Raw genomic sequence first — 12819 nt, 5'->3', positions numbered from 1 at the left:
CACACAGTGAGTTATAACAAGTCACGAGGAAGGTACAGGTTTCAAGTCTCGGTTCGGGCTTCCACACACAGTGAGTTATAACAAGTCACGAGGAAGGTACAGGTTTCAAGTCTCGGTTCGGGCTTCCACACACAGTGAGTTATAACAAGTCACGAGGAAGGTACAGGTTTCAAGTCTCGGTTCGGGCTTCCACACACAGTGAGTTATAACAAGTCACGAGGAAGGTACAGGTTTCAAGTCTCGGTTCGGGCTTCCACACACAGTGAGTTATAACAAGTCACGAGGAAGGTACAGGTTTCAAGTCTCCGTTCGGGCTTCCACACACAGTGAGTTATAACAAGTCACGAGGAAGGTACAGGTTTCAAGTCTCGGATCGGGCTTCCACGCGGTGAGTTATAACAAGTCACGAGGAAGGTACAGGTTTCAAGTCTCGGTTCGGGCTTCCACACACAGTGAGTTATAACAAGTCACGAGGAAGGTACAGGTTTCAAGTCTCGGTTCGGGCTTCCACACACAGTGAGTTATAACAAGTCACGAGGAAGGTACAGGTTTCAAGTCTCGGATCGGGCTTCTACGCGGTGAGTTATAACAAGTCACGAGGAAGGTACAGGTTTCAAGTCTCGGTTCGGGCTTCCACACACAGTGAGTTATAACAAGTCACGAGGAAGGTACAGGTTTCAAGTCTCAGTTCGGGCTTCCACGCGGTGAGTTATAACAAGTCACGAGGAAGGTACAGGTTTCAAGTCTCGGTTCGGGCTTCCACACACAGTGAGTTATAACAAGTCACGAGGAAGGTACAGGTTTCAAGTCTCGGTTCGGGCTTCCACACACAGTGAGTTATAACAAGTCACGAGGAAGGTACAGGTTTCAAGTCTCGGTTCGGGCTTCCACACACAGTGAGTTATAACAAGTCACGAGGAAGGTACAGGTTTCAAGTCTCGGTTCGGGCTTCCACGCGGTGAGTTATAACAAGTCACGAGGAAGGTACAGGTTTCAAGTCTCGGTTCGGGCTTCCACACACAGTGAGTTATAACAAGTCACGAGGAAGGTACAGGTTTCAAGTCTCGGTTCGGGCTTCCACACACAGTGAGTTATAACAAGTCACGAGGAAGGTACAGGTTTCAAGTCTCGGTTCGGGCTTCCACACAGTGAGTTATAACAAGTCACGAGGAAGGTACAGGTTTCAAGTCTCGGTTCGGGCTTCCACACACAGTGAGTTATAACAAGTCACGAGGAAGGTACAGGTTTCAAGTCTCGGTTCGGGCTTCCATGCGCGGTGAGTTATAACAAGTCACGAGGAAGGATGTAACCCATTGGTAAAGCATCTACTTGATGCGCGGTCAGTTTGGGATCGATCCCCATCATTGGGCCAGTTGGGCTATTTCTCGTTCCAACCAGTGCACCATGACTGGTATATCAAAAGACGTGGTATGTGCTATCCTGTCTGTGGAATGATGCCTATAAAAGATTCCTTGCTACTAATGCAGAAATGTAGCGATTATCCTCTCTTAGACTATATATCAAATAACCAAATGTTTGACTCCAATAGCCGATGATTAATAAAACTAGTGTGCTCTAGTGGTGTTGTTAAACAAAACAAACTTTAACTTTTATACCAAGTCACCGACTTCTCTCTCACTAACCACTAACCCACTGTCATAGATAGACAGCCCAGATAGTTGAGATGTGTGTGCCCAGGACAGCATGCTTGAAAATTAATTGGATATCACGAAAACGAAGTAAAAATTTAACTTGAAAGGGTTTATAGGACTGAGTAAATATACACAGTATACTTTGTAGTGTTAAATTATTGGATGAAAATCCTTTCATAACATACTTAGTGAACATATGACACACTCTCATGCTAATCTGTATTGATAATATATTAGCAGTATTTCTGTAGCATGGCAACATGTTGTATGTATAACTGTATGAACTTATTACATACAGCCAGACCCCCTGTACAGGACACTTTATATTATAACAAACATTAGTTCCGTCTGTATGATGAAGTGTACATAAAAGATCTTTGCAGCATTTTGCAATATTTCTTTTATTTATACACTTGTTGGGGGTGGGATGTAGCTCAGTGGGTTGAGCACTCGTCCGCCGCTCTCCTGAGGCGCTTACATCACAGGATCGAACCACCTCGGTGGATCCATGTAGCTGATTAGGTTTTTACTAGTTCAAACCAGTATATCACAACTGGTCAAAGGCAGTGGTATGTGCTATCCTGTCTGTGGGGAAGTGCATATAAAAGAGCCCTTGATGCTAATGAAAAGGTTTGAATTACCAAATGTTTGACATACGATAGCCGATGATTAATTAATCAATGTGCTCTAGTAGTATCATTAAACAAAGCAAACTAAGTTTATTAATGTTATTATGAGCAGTTTTTCTTGATCAAGTGTCGAAATAATATATTATGTTAGACACCAAAATAGTTACGTGCTGAGATTTCATTAAGCTGAGAAATCTTCCTTTTATTTCATTTTATCCATTGCTGATCGAACTACACAAAGACTGTAGTATGTGCTGTCCCATTTGTATGATATCCACTGTTGAATGGTAAGAATAGCCTATGTGCTGACAGTGGGGTTTACCAACAGCTCTTTACACTGGTTTGTTTTACATAGTTCTATAAGTTTTATTTTAATTTAATCCTATTCATATATTTAGCTTAGACACCCAATATAGCCGATAAGTGTATTTTTATACTGGTGTGTCATTAATCATTCATTCATTCATTCATTCATACATTCATTCATGCATACATCCATTCATTCATGCATACATACATTCATTCATACATTCATTCATTCATTCATTCATGCATTCATTCATTCATTCATTCATGCATTCATTCCTACATTCATTCATTAATACATTCTTTTATACATTCATTCATTCATACATACATTCATTCCTACATTCATTCATTCATTCATTCATACATGCATTCCTACCTTCATTCATACATTCATTCATACATTCATTCATTCATGCATTCATTCATGCATTCATTCATTCATACATTCATTCATTAATACATTCTTTTATACATTCATTCATACATACATTCATTCATACATTCATTCATTCATTCATTCATTCATTCCTACATTCATTCCTACATTCATTCATTCATGTATTCATTCATACATACATTTTTGCATTCATTCATTCATACATTCATTCATTCATACATTCATTCATACATTCATTTGTTCATTCATTCATACACTCATACATTCATTCATTCAATCATTAATTTATACATTCATTCATACATACATTCATTCATACATACATTTATTCATTCATACATACATACATTCATTCATTCACAGTGGGGTACTTCTCTCACTACCTGCACCAATTAGAGTGGGATTATAATACATGTATATTAAACATTTAAATTGTAATAGTTAAAACTTTGAGATGTGCTGAGGTGCTTTCAGTTAACATTCCTTTCCTTTAGGGCTTTTTAACAACTGACAACATGGGTGGGGGTGCATATCCTGGGGTTTGCGATGGGGTGGGGGGTGCCAGGAATGATAAGAGGTGTTTGAACAGGTTTTTATCTTCTTCTTTTTATATTGAAAAAAGGGTGGGCATGCACCCCCCAGCCCCACCCCATAGATCCGCGACTGAATTTTACTTAAACGAAGTATCAAACATAGAGAAAATACTGTACACAGCACACCCATCAGGAATAAAGTAATTATGATGATACAACACCCCCCCCCCACCCCCCCCCCCCCCCCCCCCCCCCCCCCCCCCCCCCCCCCCAACACCCTCCCCCAAGCATGCCTCCCCATGCAGTTAATTCTGGAATAACGATCTCTTACTTTCCTTCACTGGTTCACCCCATGTAATTTGTGGAATGGTCCCACCAGTATTGTTATTGACAATTATGAGGAGAATGACATGCTACTGTCGGTCGTTAACTCTGGAAGTGTTAGTTACAGAACTCCCGTCAATCCCAGTCCAGATGGAGACGTTCTGCTCAGCACCAGGTTTAATTACCTATGTGCAGCATAGCATCATAACGGTGTATGTACCTAGCTCATTTACTCACACCAGATCTGGGTCTGGGTCTGGCAGGTGTGGCACAGACCCCATGTGTGGTGTATTTTGACATCTGGGTCTGGGTCTGGCCAGTGTGGCACAGACACCATGTCTGGTGTATTTTGACATCTGGGTCTGGGTCTGGGTCTGGCGGGTGTGGCACAGACGCCATGTCTGGTGTATTTTGACATCTGGGTCTGGCCAGTGTGGCACAGACGCCATGTCTGGTGTATTTTGACATCTGGGTCTGGCCAGTGTGGCACAGACACCATGTCTGGTGTATTTTGACATCTGGGTCTGGCCAGTGTGGCACAGACGCTATGTTCTGGTGTATTTTGATATCTAGGTCTGGCCAGTGTGGCACAGACACCATGTCTGGTGTATTTTGATATCTGGGTCTGGCCAGTGTGGCACAGACACCATGTCTGGTGTATTTTGATATCTGGGTCTGGCAGGTGTGGCAAAGACACCATGTCTGGTGTATTTTGATATCTGGGTCTGGCCAGTGTGGCACAGACACCATGTCTGGTGTATTTTGATATCTGGGTCTGGCAGGTGTGGCAAAGACACCATGTCTGGTGTATTTTGATATCTGGGTCTGGCCAGTGTGGCACAGACACCATGTCTGGTGTATTTTGATATCTGGGTCTGGCGGGTGTGGCATAGACACCATGTCTGGTGTATTTTGATATCTGGGTCTGGCGGGTGTGGCACAGACGCCATGTCTGGTGTATTTTGATATCTGGGTCTGGCGAGTGTGGCACAGACACCATGTCTGGTGTATTTTGACGTCTGGGTCTGGCGGGTGTGGCACAGACGCCATGTCTGGTGTATTTTGACATCTGGGTCTGGCAAGTGTGGCACAGACACCATGTTTGGTGTATTTTGATGTCTAGGTCTGTAACTGTTACGTGTTTTCATTATATATTAATGCGTTCATATCTTTAGATGAATTTACTTCTATAAACATCAACAGTAAATTTAAGAAATCCACATTGATCAACATATACCTTTCCTGTTGGTTATTAAGAAAAATGAACGAGTATGGTTCGAACATTGTGCAGCTGCCAGTCTGGCAGTGTGAAAATATAGCACCTGTTCTGTAGTTGACATCATCACAGACGCAATGTGTTTTGTCACCTTTGATTCAATGCGTTTCATTTTGGACTGGTACCATACTCGCCAGACCCAGACCCAGACCCAGTCCCAGTCCCAGTCCCAGTGTGTTTTGGGCCTATGATCGACGACAGTCACTCTTCGCACACTTGTTTTGGCTAAGTTTGAATGACGTCAGTATTCCAATGACGCTACTTTTCATCTCCTTACAATAACGATAAACTGGATTAACTGGGTAAACTGGGTGCATGACATTTCAATTTTCAGAACGCTATAAACATTCCAATGCATAATTTCTATTGAAATTACTAAGGTAGATTTGGCAAGAAAACCTGGTGACTGGTCTTGTAAGGTCAGTGACAGTCAATCTGATTGAAATTACTAAGATAGATTTGGCAAGAAAACCTGGTGACTGGTCTTGTAAGGTCAGTGACAGTCAATCTGATTGAAATTACTAAGGTAGATTTGGCAAGAAAACCTGGTGACTGGTCTTGTAAGGTCAGTGACAGTCAATCTGTCTGAAATTACTAAGATAGATTTGGCAAGAAAACCTGGTGACTGGTCTTGTAAGGTCAGTGACAGTCAATCTGACTGAAATTACTAAGATAGATTTGGCAAGAAAACCTGGTGACTGGTCTTGTAAGGTCAGTGACAGTCAATCTGATTGAAATTACTAAGATAGATTTGGCAAGAAAACCTGGTGACTGGTCTTGTAAGGTCAGTGACAGTCAATCTGACTGAAATTACTAAGATAGATTTGGCAAGAAAACCTGGTGACTGGTCTTGTAAGGTCAGTGACAGTCAATCTGATTGAAATTACTAAGATAGATTTGGCAAGAAAACCTGGTGACTGGTCTTGTAAGGTCAGTGACAGTCAATCTGATTGAAATTACTAAGATAGATTTGGCAAGAAAACCTGGTGACTGGTCTTGTTAGGTCAGTGACAGTCAATCTGACTGAAATTACTAAGATAGATTTGGCAAGAAAACCTGGTGACTGGTCTTGTAAGGTCAGTGACAGTCAATCTGACTGAAATTACTAAGATAGATTTGGCAAGAAAACCTGGTGACTGGTCTTGTAAGGTCAGTGACAGTCAATCTGATTGAAATTACTAAGATAGATTTGGCAAGAAAACCTGGTGACTGGTCTTGTAAGGTCAGTGACAGTCAATCTGACTGAAATTACTAAGATAGATTTGGCAAGAAAACCTGGTGACTGGTCTTGTAAGGTCAGTGACAGTCAATCTGATTGAAATTACTAAGATAGATTTGGCAAGAAAACCTGGTGACTGGTCTTGTAAGGTCAGTGACAGTCAATCTGACTGAAATTACTAAGATAGATTTGGCAAGAAAACCTGGTGACTGGTCTTGTAAGGTCAGTGACAGTCAATCTGATTGAAATGAACCAGTGGAGCTAATTTTAATTAGATTTGAAGTTGTTGTGTTTTTTTACGATACCACTGGAGGTCATTGATTAATTAATCATTGGCTATTGGATGTCAAACATTTGGTAATTCTGACTCGTAGTCATCAGAGAAAATCCCGTTACATTTTTCCTAATGCAGCAAGGGATCTTTTATATGCACTTTCTCACAGACAGGAAAGCACATACCACAGCCTTGGACCAATTGTGTTGCACTGGATGGAATGAAAAATATTCCAATCTGGCAAATGGATCCACTGAGGTGGTTCGATCCTGTGACGCAAGCACCTCAAGCAAGCATTCAACCGACTGAGCTAAATAGTCAATAGTACATTTTTTAATCATAAGATTAATCGACTACATGTACCTGCTAAAACCCTGTGTAGAAGAAGACGCAAAATATCAAAGTAGATCGTGTTGTATACTTAAACATTTTTCATTCACTTTGGGTTTTTATGCAATCAAATTAAATATTGATTATTTTGTAATTTTTTAGATCTTTGAGAAATACGATAATCACACCAAAATGGCGAGTGACAAACCTTGTATCATTTATATAGCAGGCATCAACATTTTTGTTATATGTAAATACACGTTAAGTGGTGGTAAATTTGTCTCTCATAAATGTATTATTGTATCCAAAACCAGAAACCCTCCACCACCACCCTTAAAACATTTTACATTGTACCCATTTCCACCCCCACCTTTAAACTATTCCTAAAGATGCCCTAGGAACAGGAACAAGACAAAGATAGATTTGGCAAGAAATCCCAGTGTCAGTCTCTCGTCAATATATCATTGTATCCAAACCAGAAACCCTCCCCCACATAAAACATTTCACCAGATACCCACTTCCACCCCTGCCCTGGATCAATTCCAAGAGATGCCTCAGGCAGAGGAGAAACTTCAACACAGATTTGGCAACAGAATCCAGTTATATAGAGTCTCTCGTAAATATATTATTGTATCCAAACCAGAAACCCTCCCCTACCCTTAAAACATTTCACTGAATACTCACTTCCACCTCCCACTCTGGAACCATTCCAACTGATGGCCTAGGTACAAGAACAAAACAAAGATAGATTTGGCAAAAAAATCCAATTACGGTCTCTAGTAAACTCCCACCCCACCCTTAAAATATTTCATTAGATACCCGCTTAGGAACAGAAACAAAACAAAGATAGATTTGGCAAGAAATCCCAGTGTCAGTCTCTCATAAATGTATTATTGTATCCAAACCAGATCCGCCACCCCACCTTTAAAACATTTCATTAGATACCCACTTAGGAACAGAAACAACACAAAGATAGATTTAGCAAGAAATCCCAGTGTCAGTCTCTCGTAAATGTATTATTGTATCCAAACCAGATCCGCCACCCCACCTTTAAAACGTTTCATTAGATACCCACTTAGGAACAGAAACAACACAAAGATAGATTTAGCAAGAAATCCCAGTGTCAGTCTCTTGTAAATGTATTATTGTATCCAAACCAGAACCCCTCCCCCACCCCTAAAACATTTCATTAGATACCCATTTCCACCCCCGCCCTGGAACCATTCCAACAGATGCCTCAGACAAAGGAACAAATTGAAGACCGATTTGGCAAGAGAATGCAGTTAAGAGTTTCTCATAAATATATTATTATATCATTATATTGACAGGTGTCTGGGAGAGCTGTTATTTGGTGGATGGTTTACTGCTAACAGTGGCTGCTTGTATACCTTCTGGCTGAGTGGTGAACATGCGGCCTGCCTTCTTTGTTGTAAGTATACACTGATCTAGACAGGCTGTTTATCTTGCTCCTATATACTACACAAACAAGTTAGGGAACACCAGCATCATATAAGTTTAAAGGAAGGAAGGAAATGTTTTATTTAACGATGCGCTCAACACATTTTATTTATGGTTATATGACGTCATGGGCTACTCTTTCCGATTAGCAGCAAGGATAGCACAAATCATGGCCTTTGTTGAACCAGTTATGGATCACTGGTCAGTGCAGGTGGTTTACACCTACCTGTTGAGCCTTGTGGAGCACTCACTCAGGGTTTGGAGTCGGTATCTGGATTAAAAATCCCATGCCTCGACTGGGATCTGAACCCAGTACATACCAGCCTGTAGACCGATGGCCTAACCACGACGTCACTGAGGCCGGTCATAATTTTAAAGAGGCAGGATGTAGCCCAGTGGTAGAGTGCTCGCCTGATGAATGGCCGGTTTAGGATCGATCTCCGTCGGTGGGGCCATGCATTGGGCTATTACACTTTCTGACCAGTTCTTTACAACTGGTGTACAGCTTCATGGTATGTACTATCCTGTCTCTTGCTGCTAATTAATCAAAAAGAGTAGCCTATAGAGTGGTTGCAGCAGGTTTCTTCCCTAATTATCTGTGTGATCCTTAGTCATATGTCCGTAAAGTCTGTAATCACAATGTGTTGAGTCTGTCATTCAATAAAACTCTTCTTTCTTTTTTTCTTTATAATTATGGGGTGGGATGTGTAGCCCAGTGGTAAAGCGCTCACCTGTTGTGTGATCAGTTTACGATCGATCTTTGTCAGTGGGTCCATTGGGCTATTTCTCTTTTTAGCCAGTTCTCCACAACTGGTGTAAAAAAGGCCATGGTATGTACTAGCTATCCTGTCTGGGATAATGCATATAAAAGATCCCTTGTTGCCAACTAATACAAAACAAATGTGCCTATAGAGTGGCAGCAGCGGGTTTCCTCTCTAACTATCTGTGTCGTCCCTAACCATATGTCCAATACCACATAACAATAATTACAATGTGTTGAGTGTGTTGTTAAATAAAATATTCCTTCCTTTCTTTCAATATAATTATATTACATATTCCAAAAAAAAAAGGTCATCTGTATCAAATAAAAAAAAAATGTTTTCTTTAACAACTCCATAAAAGCACATTGATTTATTAATCATCGACTATTGGATGTCAAACATTTAGTAATTTGGTTACATGCATATAGGAACACACAAGGGAACAACATTGCTAATGAGGGGATAATGAATGAAATTCTCTTAATGAAAGAACTTTTCTTTATTTGTCATTCCCAACTGTTCTGAGTGAGGTCAAGGAAGAATATTCACTCTTACATATTCAAGTATTTGTTATTCCCAGCAAATATGACAAATATTACATCGCATATGCAGATTGATAGTAGGGTAATTTCTGTTTTATGAGAAAGACACAGAATGGAGGGCAGTTTTTCATTTAGATCTATATTTCACAAACTATCAGTACAGGAAAATTAACACCTGACCAATTTACAGGACAAAGGTTTGAATGTGTTTTTCATATCTTCACACTCCAGCACTTTGTTTATCAGTGGCTGTTAGGAAAGGAAAGGAATGTTTGTTTAACGACACCCCAGCACATTGTTTAATCAGTGGCTGTTAGGAAAGGAAAGGAATGTTTGTTTAATGACACCCCAGCACATTGTTTAATCAGTGGCTGTTAGGAAAGGAAAGGAATGTTTGTTTAATGACACCCCAGCACATTGTTTAATCAGTGGCTGTTAGGAAAGGAAAGGAATGTTTGTTTAATGACACCCCAGCACATTGTTTAATCAGTGGCTTTTAGGAAAGGAAAGGAATGTTTGTTTAACAACACCCCAGCACATGGTTTAAACTGACTATTAGGAAAGGAAAGGAATGTTTGTTTAATGACACCCCAGCACATTGTTTAATCAGTGGCTCTTGAGAAATGAAAGGAATGTTTGTTTAACGACACCCCAGCACATTGTTTAATCAGTGGCTGTTAGGAAAGGAAAGGAATGTTTCTTTAATGACACCCCAGTACATTGTTTAATCAGTGGCTGTTAGGAAAGGAAAGGAATGTTTGTTTAATGACACCCCAGCACATTGTTTATCAGTGGCAGTTTGGAAAGGAAAGGAATGTTTGTTTAATGACACCCCAGCACATTGTTTAATCAGTGGCTGTTAGGAAAGGAAAGGAATGTTTCTTTAATGACACCCCAGTACATTGTTTAATCAGTGGCTGTTTGGAAAGGAAAGGAATGTTTGTTTAATGACACCCCAGCACGTTGTTTATCAGTGGCAGTTTGGAAAGGAAAGGAATGTTTGTTTAATGACACCCCAGCACATTGTTTAATCAGTGGCTGTTAGGAAAGGAAAGGAATGTTTGTTTAATGACACCCCAGCACATTGTTTAATCAGTGGCTGTTAGGAAAGGAAAGGAATGTTTGTTTAATGACACCCCAGCACGTTGTTTATCAGTGGCAGTTTGGAAAGGAAAGGAATGTTTGTTTAATGACACCCCAGCACATTGTTTAATCAGTGGCTGTTAGGAAAGGAAAGGAATGTTTGTTTAATGACACCCCAACACATTGTTTAATCAGTGGCTATTTGGAAAGAAAGGAATGTTTGTTTAATGACAACCCCAGCACATTGTTTAATCAGTGGCTGTTAGGAAAGGAAAGGAATGTTTGTTTAATGACACCCCAGCACATTGTTTAATCAGTGGCTGTTAGGAAACGAAAGGAATGTTTGTTTAATGACACCCCAGCACATTGTTTAATCAGTGGCTGTTAGGAAAGGAAAGGAATGTTTGTTTAATGACACCCCAGCACATTGTTTAATCAGTGGCTGTTAGGAAAGGAAAGGAATGTATGTTTAATGACACCCTAGCACATTGTTTAATCAGTGGCTGTTAGGAAAGGAAAGGAATGTTTGTTTAATGACACCCCAGCACATTGTTTAATCAGTGGCTGTTAGGAAAGGAAAGGAATGTATGTTTAATGACAAGTTGTAAAATAAGTGGTATCTAATGGACACAGATGTAGTGTTCTATTTCTTACTTATCCTCCAAATACCCGGTACAGTTTTATAATAAATTCAAAAATATTTTTCAACTAAAACTTATTTATGGCCCAAGCACATGTAGTAAACTTGTGCATCACAGACAAATCAGCTTCATGCAAAGTTATATGTCATAGAGTAATCAATTTCCATTGTGTTTTATTTCATTGGATGGTATGGCTGTGGTAAAGCACTCACCTGATGTCCTGTCAGTCTAGGATTGATCACTGTCAGTGGACCCATGGGACTATTTCTTGTTCAGCCGGTGCACCACGACTGGTATATCAAAGGCTGTGGTATGTGCTATCCTGTTTGTACATATAAAAGATCCTTTGCTACTAATGGAAAAATGTAGGTTTCCTCTCTATGACTGTGTCAAAATGGCCATATGATTGACATTCAGTAGCTGATGCTTAATAAATTAATGTGCTCTAGTGGTGTTGGTAAACAAAACAAACTTTAACTTTCACCTAGGAGCAGCCAGTCGTACATGGATGTCTATAAATTGTTATTACATGTGAGATCTTCTATACACACCTTTCCACAGTCAGTTGTGTAAAAATAGTGAAATTTGACACTTGCAACTAGGATAATGAAGGTCATGGTATGTGCTGTCCTGCGTGTGGAGAAAGGCATGTATATGCTGCTAATGGATAAGTTTACCGGGTTTCGTCTGAAGACTGTGTCAGGACTGTGAAAATGTTTATATCCAGATTAATTAATAGATGTGCTCTAGTTGTGTCATTAAACAAAACAAACTCCATTAGCTGATGATTAATTAATTAGGGTTTTTTTTTAACAACACCAGTAGAGCACATTGATATATTAATCATCGGCTATTGGATGTCAAACATTTGGTAATTTTGACATATAGTCTTAGAAAGGAAACCCACTACATTTTTCCATTAGTAGTAAGGGATATTTGATATGCAGCATCCCATAGACATATTATAGTGCATACCACAGCCTTTGATATACTGGTCGTGGTGCACTGGCTGGAACGGGAAATAGCCTAATGGGTCCACCGACGGGGATCGATCCTTGACCGACCGCACATCAAGCGAGCACTTTACCACTGGGCTACATCCCGCCCGCTCCCCCCCCCCCCCCCCCGTGATTAATTAATAGATGGACTCTAGTTGTGTCATTAAAGAAAAGTAACTCCATTAGCTATTGATTAAATTGATTGGCTATACTGGTGGTGTTAAACAAAACCAACTCCAGTAGTCAATGATTAGTTAATAGATGGACTCTAGTTGTGTTGTTAAACAAAACCAACTCCAGTAGCCAATGATTAGGTAATAGATGGACTCTAGTTGTGTTGTTAAACAAAACCAACTCCAGTAGCCAATGATTAGGTAATAGATGGACTCTAGT

At 40.2% G+C, this 12819-nt stretch overlaps 1 protein-coding gene across 2 annotated transcripts in view; it reads left to right on the top strand.

Moving 5' to 3' along the window:
• The window catches only part of LOC121390171 (mucin-12-like), an 83352-nt gene that overhangs the window by 12094 nt on the left and 58439 nt on the right, over positions 1 to 12819 (top strand). For both annotated transcript variants that reach the window (XM_041521923.1, XM_041521922.1), the window contains exon 2: positions 8272 to 8372. The gene's annotated coding sequence lies outside the window, so the exon portion shown is untranslated. The remainder of the gene's footprint in view (positions 1 to 8271; positions 8373 to 12819) is intronic.

Source organism: Gigantopelta aegis, chromosome 15, assembly GCF_016097555.1.
Source record: "Gigantopelta aegis isolate Gae_Host chromosome 15, Gae_host_genome, whole genome shotgun sequence".
Classification (NCBI taxonomy): Eukaryota; Metazoa; Mollusca; class Gastropoda; order Neomphalida; family Peltospiridae; genus Gigantopelta; species Gigantopelta aegis.
This window is presented reverse-complemented; position numbering and strand designations above follow the sequence as displayed.